Here is a 6,755-nt window from a genome sequence, read left to right as displayed (position 1 = left end):
GACAAAAGAATAAAAATATACAATCTGAGCCTTTATACATATTGATCGTTGTGCTGTAAAAATGAATTAACTAATTGTTTAATTAATTAATTAATTAATTAATGCAAAAGCCAAACCAAACAAAAGTAAGCTTATTTAGCCATAATGATCTGAATCTGTAAGGGTTACATAGGGATTCTCTGAGGTCATGTGCAGTTTCAATCAGTACCCCAAACTAAACACTTACTTGAAAAGATATTTGATAAGCTTTGTGTAAGTGTGGCTATAGGAACACACACACATGCACACGCACACACACACACATGTGGAAAGCCGTGATAGCATTCGCCATTACAAGATGGCGCTGGCTTCTGCTGCGCCAGCCTGACTTCCTTTCAGAAGACTAGCTGTGTTCGCATGTGCAAGAGTGTGTTCGCACCAAGTCTTTGCCCACCCCGGGGCATGCCAATGAGATCATGGGTAAGCGACCAATCAGGCGTGGACACGCCACATTAGGGTGTATATAAGCAGTGCCATTCTGGGGCTCGGTCTCTCCTCTTTAGGATGCAATAAACGCTTTGCTGCAGAAGGATCCTGGTGTCCATGTGTCGTTCTTGCTGGCGAGACATTAGGCGCGCGATATTTGGTGCCGAAACCCGGCACAAACGCCTCACCATTGCCGGCGCCGAGGAGAGCCTCCGTTCACGGAGAGGGTCCAGAACTGCAGGTAGGCTCTGAGAGGCATGTTTGGTCTTGATCTCTCTCATCTCTCTCCCCCATTAGAAGATGCAGTGGAAGCTTTTGTTATCGTTTTGGCAGCGCTCATTCTTTCTCTTTTGGTTTTTGATTTTGCGGCTGCCGCTAGGCACAGTCAGAAGTCGTGCCTAGAAGATGGGAAATGCCACCCAACAGTAAGAGCAGGACAGGGAGCACTAGGGGAGTTACAGGACAGCATGTCAGAAACAGAGCGGAATGAAAGATTAAAGAGCTCAAAGAGAAAAGGTGCATCTAAGAAAAAAGGCCCTTCCAAGGACCTGGATCCAAGGAAGCGAGAGATAAGGGAAAGGACGCCCTGGGAGAGAAACAGGGAGGAGATAAAAGGAACACAGTATTTTGGGAGAAAAATTTTGTCTTTGTGCTTGTAAAAGGTGTGATTAGACTCTGGAAACTTCAAGAGTCATACTGATCAGATATGATAGAGGTAGACCGCCTGAAACATTTATTCAGGAGAATCAAACAAAAAGATATCTCAATTCTGGGGTTGGGGATTTAGCTTAGTGGTAGAGCGCTTGCCTAGCAAGCACAAGGCCCTGGGTTTGGTCCCCAGCTCTGGAAAAAAAAAAGATATCTCAATTCTAAACTTTGTCTTCAGAGTTGTATTTTATTCAGGACTGTGTTTCACTTCCATACCATTTGTGAATGTCAGTCGTGCTGCTCAGATATCCCGTAATATATCTCAGTATCTTACAGGAATTTGGTTTCAACACGTTGATGGACTAGTCCAGGAATTGAGACAATCCATCGTCCATATCAACTCCACTCGAGTGGATGGTCACCGTGGAAGTGGTGGGAAAGGGGAAATCCTACCTCTCTGCTGACTTCTATTGGTGGGAAACCATCTAGTTTTTTCCCTCTATGTCTATTGTCTGTCCTTGGTGCACCAAGCTGTCCAGGTCTGTCAGTTTATGTCTGTGGTTTTTGTTTCTCGTTGTTTAAATGTTTTATGTTTCATGTTCAAAAGAAAAAATGGTAAAAACTCTATCTGTCAGTCGTTCACACCTTGATTTGGTTTTAACTCATTTCAAAAAAGGAACAAATGAATAAAAAACAGTTTTAATCAGCCCTTGGAGCCCTGTACCTGTAGCCAGGTGTCTAGGTCAGCTGGAGAAGCTGCCCGGGGGCTGAACGTCTGCACAAGCTGATCTTAAAGGCGCCAACAGCTCCTCAGCTTCTTTGGTACAGGAGCTGATGGCTGTTTCTCTTAGAAAAATCCCTGACTTATTATTAGACTCAACAGGTGACAAGGTGCTTCTCTTAAAATCACAGCTAGAAAACTAAAAATGGTGCTTGGTCTAAATATTAAAGATATGTGCAGCCAATTCAATTTTGTTTCTGATTGGTTTTAAATGTATAAATATGCTCTACATGCCTTGGTTATGTACTATTGGCTTTCAAGTTATTAGATATGGTTAAAAAGGTATAACATTGGTAACAGAAAGTTGACATAAAACTGGTAATTTGGATAAAGTCATTCTAGACAATATGTGGCATGAGCCAACCTAGGGAAACAGGTCTAAATTGAGATAATATTTTTATGGAATTCTTATTCTAGAAACCAGGCTTTTAAAAGATTTTAGGTCAGTGTCTCTTTGTTCAGGTATTGTAGACCACACCATCGTGCATTCATTTGTAGGAATTGACAGTCAAACTTTGTAATGGTGTTTTGGAGACTGGATTTTAGAGGCTAGTTTGTTAGAAGTTGAGTTTTGCTTTCCGAAGTTGTGGTTTGCCCTGAAGTTATCTGTATTTTGATGCTAATTCCACTGCCCCAAGAACAGCTGCTTAGTCACATACTCAGGACTCAGGTGACTTTCCAAAGTTGTGGCTGTGCTCTGGTGTTACAAGGAGAACTTAAAGATTGTGATTAAGGATTGCCAGTGTTATATTGAATAACTCAAACTTATTTGTAATTAAGAAAAAATCAAACAGGTAGAGATTGTTACAGGATTTACAAAGGATTGATGAGGTTTTAGAACTTGTAAAAGCATTACAGCTGTTTGCTTACTTCAACCGCCATTTCAAGATAGATTTAGAGGATTACTAACAGCCTTGTATTATGTAACTTTGTTGCTTCTTCAATGTAAGAAGTTAGAACTTTTAATCTTTCAGTGTATATGGAAAAATTTTACTACAAATCTTTGCTCTCAAAATGAGCTTTAATATTTGGGGAGTAGCTGTTACACTACTCCAGAAAAGAATATTTGAAACTAATTTTAAACTTCTAAGGATATGTTAGTTGGCTAAGTACCTCACCTTACCTGAGGACTTAGGTCTTTGTTATCCTCATTGGAAATAGAGTTTGTGAGGTGCTAGAGAGATGGCTTAGTGGTTAAGAACACTAAATACTGTTCCTTTAGAGGCCATTTAAGAACTCAAACTGTATTGCCTAGACCCCTTAACGAGGGAGGACAATGATACTAGACAGTTTATATCTTAAAAAACAAAAAGGGGGAATTATCCCTGTATGCTAAATAATACTCCTTTTATTTCAATTTTAAAATCTGGATGCCAAGGAACCCTTGAGTGTTTATGGCACCCTACAACTAGGCATACTTCTGCCTAGGTGAAATAGAAAGATCCACATATTGGCATGATCCTGTCCAGGTATTTTATATGGGGAAGAGGGAATGTTTGTGTTTTTTCTACAGGATGCTACAAGAGTATGCCAGCTGCCTGAGTGGCTGGTGAGACTTGCTGATCCTGAGAGCATGAAGATTCAACTCTCCTGGTTCGGGTCCCAGAAGTCATTCCTGTACGCTTAGAGGAAGATAGAAGATTCCCCCTCATCTTTTGTCATCACAGAAATTTTGGCGTTGCTACAGTCAGTGTTACCACTGTGTGTGTCCCGTCCCACTGTGGCCTACGCTCAGACCCTCTGTACACTACTGCTTGCAGGAGAAGACTGGACTCCAGCTGTTACTCCTGTCCCCGTCATTCCCCTGGCGACTCTTGCTGCCTTAACTGGTATTGTCATTTTGCAGTCTGTAGCTTCACAGGAATGCCATCTGCGTGAAGCTGCTGTGGACTGGGGAACTCTGCCCTGGTTATGGAGATCTCAGACATGGTTCCCTTGCCTGCTGGTTGTTCCAGAGAAGAATGGCTGATCCTAAACTGTCTTGGGAAAGACCTTGTTATTTTTATTGCTATTGTAGCAGCCATTTACTGCTACAGCCATTGTGTCTACAGTGTCTGGAGTTACCCTCCCCCCAGTCTATTGTTAGGCAAGCACAGTGGGTGAACTTTCTGAAGTAGTTGCTAACAATTGGAAATTCTAAATTTTATTATAGGAGCAGCTTGACTACAGCCCTTGGTGGAAACAGCTGAGGAGAACCAGATGAGGTGCCCACTACTTATCGGGAGTGGCTCTGTTTGGTAAAGCCCTATGCTGTGGATTAGTGTTCATGCTATGGTTGGTTTGCAAACTCAGATCTCAACAGAAACATAACAAGGTCGTTGTCACTCAAGCACTTGTGGCAATTGAACAAGGGGCCTCCCCTGGAATTTGGTTATCTATGCTCAGGAATTAGTCGGCATCTGAGTTCTCTGCTCTTGTACCCCATGGATTTGTGGATCCATTGCACTGGGATGGGAGAGACTCAATGATTCTTTGATCAGCCCTTCTACATCGCTGAGGTTTCCTCATTGCACGCGGTAGGGTGATCATGATTTCCCCACTAACTTATATTCTGGCTGGCCTCTTTTGTAGAGTTCGCCCTAGGTCGTTTAGCAGTTACTGTCACACAGCACTGCCGTATGCAGAGACGGGCAACTTTCCTCATGCACAGACCAATCTAAGACACAGGGCCCGGTGGCAATAGGGTTACCCTACGACGGATAAGGCTGTGACATTAGAGGAATGACCTAAGACAGGAACCACAGCAGATGGACATAACTGCAGAGGCCTAGACCAGCCTCATTCTAGTAAAACAAAAAGGGGGAGATGTGGAAAGCCGCGATAGCATTTGCCATTACAAGATGGCGCTGGCTTCCGCTGCACCACCCCGACTTCCTTTCAGGAGACTAGCTGTGTGTGCATGTGCAAGAGTGTGTTCGTGCCAAGTCTTTGCCCACCCCGGGGCGTGCCAAAGAGATCATGGGTAAGCGACCAATCAGGCATGGACACGCCACATTAGGGTGTATATAAGCAGTGCCATTCTGGGGCTCGGTCTCTCCTCTTTAAGATGCAATAAACGCTTTGCTGCAGAAGGATCCTGGTGTCCGTGCGTCGTTCTTGCTGGTGAGACGTTAGGCGCGCGACACACACACACACACACACACACACACACACACACAGTAGAAGTGTAGAAGTATGAGCTCTGTATGTAAAGATCAAAATACCCATGCTTCCAGCTTTTGGTATGTGCAGATGTTATATGAAGGGACCAATAATCTTATCTTTATGTAAACATTACCTTTTTACATGAAACTACCAAACTTCCTCACTAGGACTTAGAATCTCAAGAAAGAATCTGTATAATTTTTTAGTGAAGACACAGTTTTTAAATGTTAGTCACAATGAAAAAAATTCACAAGTAGAGATAAAATAAGATTTAAAATTGTTTGATTAGTAATCAGTACCTGAGTCCAGTGAATTATTTTGCTACATTAGCTGATGACAAAGAAGTCTATGATTTATGCTGAAAACATTTAGAAACAAATGTGGAATTACAATTCACTGAACATACCTGTAAAGCTTTTTGTCACTCCCAAGTTGCTAGTTTAAACTGACTTCTTCCAGAAGATCAAAATGTATTCATCATGGAGAAATGGAAAAAGTTATGTTTATTCTCATCAAAAATAAGCTCAAATTCAAACAAACTTATTCAAAACTTGAATTATTCTACCTGATAAAAATTACCTACCACAGAAATAAAGACAGAGTAAAGTGTAACAATTGTAGATTATGTGCCTTTTCTGTTAAAGAATTTCTTAGATTACTTCTGGTTTAAATAGTCACTTCTCATCTCTTCTACGGTCTTGTTCTATACAAGAGCTGTCTGTCCCACTGTAAAACAGACTGTTAAAAACATCAAGAATATTTTCAGCTCTGGAGATTTAATAACTGAGTTTTTAAAAGTTCTATTTTCACATTTTGCAACATGAGCAGAAACCAAAAGTATTAACCTACTTTGCTTAACTCAGACTTAATGAATATTAAATCCATCCACTTTATGAATCCAAATAAATTCTCTTTAAATAATAAGTATACACTTAAGAGAATTGGTCATCTATTAATAGTTTAGAATTTTTCTGAACAAAAGGACAAAAGAAACACAAAAAGTACTTAAATATATGATACCATAAAATCTCTTAATTTTAAGAATCATTCTGTCCTAGTGAAAGAACATTTCAGAAACAAGTAATATGTAAAAGTGTGGCCTACCCTAAGTTTCTAGTTGTTAAGACTTACTGTCACAATTTCGTCATGAAAACATCTCAGATCTCCACCCATTTCTATTATAGTATGCTTAACCTGTAATTGGATTCTTTACCCTCTGTTTTCTAGCTCTATTACTCATCTGCTTTCATTTCCATTTATTATTCTACTTTTTCCTGGTAACTGAAAATTCTCTTATATCACTAAAATTAATCTAGTCTTCCTTTTGGAGTTGCCTACTTTCAACAATTTCATATTTCAAACTCTTGTATTGTACTTATTTATGTATTTATTGATGTGTGAGAAGGGATGTATACACACCAGTACATGAGCATGCCACAACACATGTGTATAGATCAGACAAAATTTTCTAAGAGTTAGAGAACAACTGTTTTCCAAGTCAGGGTTTCTATGTGCCATCCTGACTGTCCTGAAACACTCTGTAGAAAATGCTGACCTTGAAGGCAGAGATCTGCCTGCCTTGCTTTTTAATTCAGAGTTCCAGAATTAAAGGAACGTGCCTCAACTGCCTGGCTAACAACTTGTAGGAATTGGTTTTCTTTCCTATTCTTCAGGCTTAGGAGCAAACTCAGATTGGCAAGCATGTTAGCAAGCATAC

The sequence above is a fragment of the Rattus norvegicus genome, chromosome 5 (genome assembly GCF_021556685.1).
Source record: "Rattus norvegicus strain SHRSP/BbbUtx chromosome 5, alternate assembly SHRSP_T2T, whole genome shotgun sequence".
Lineage (NCBI taxonomy): Eukaryota > Metazoa > Chordata > Mammalia > Rodentia > Muridae > Rattus > Rattus norvegicus.
This window is presented reverse-complemented; position numbering follows the sequence as displayed.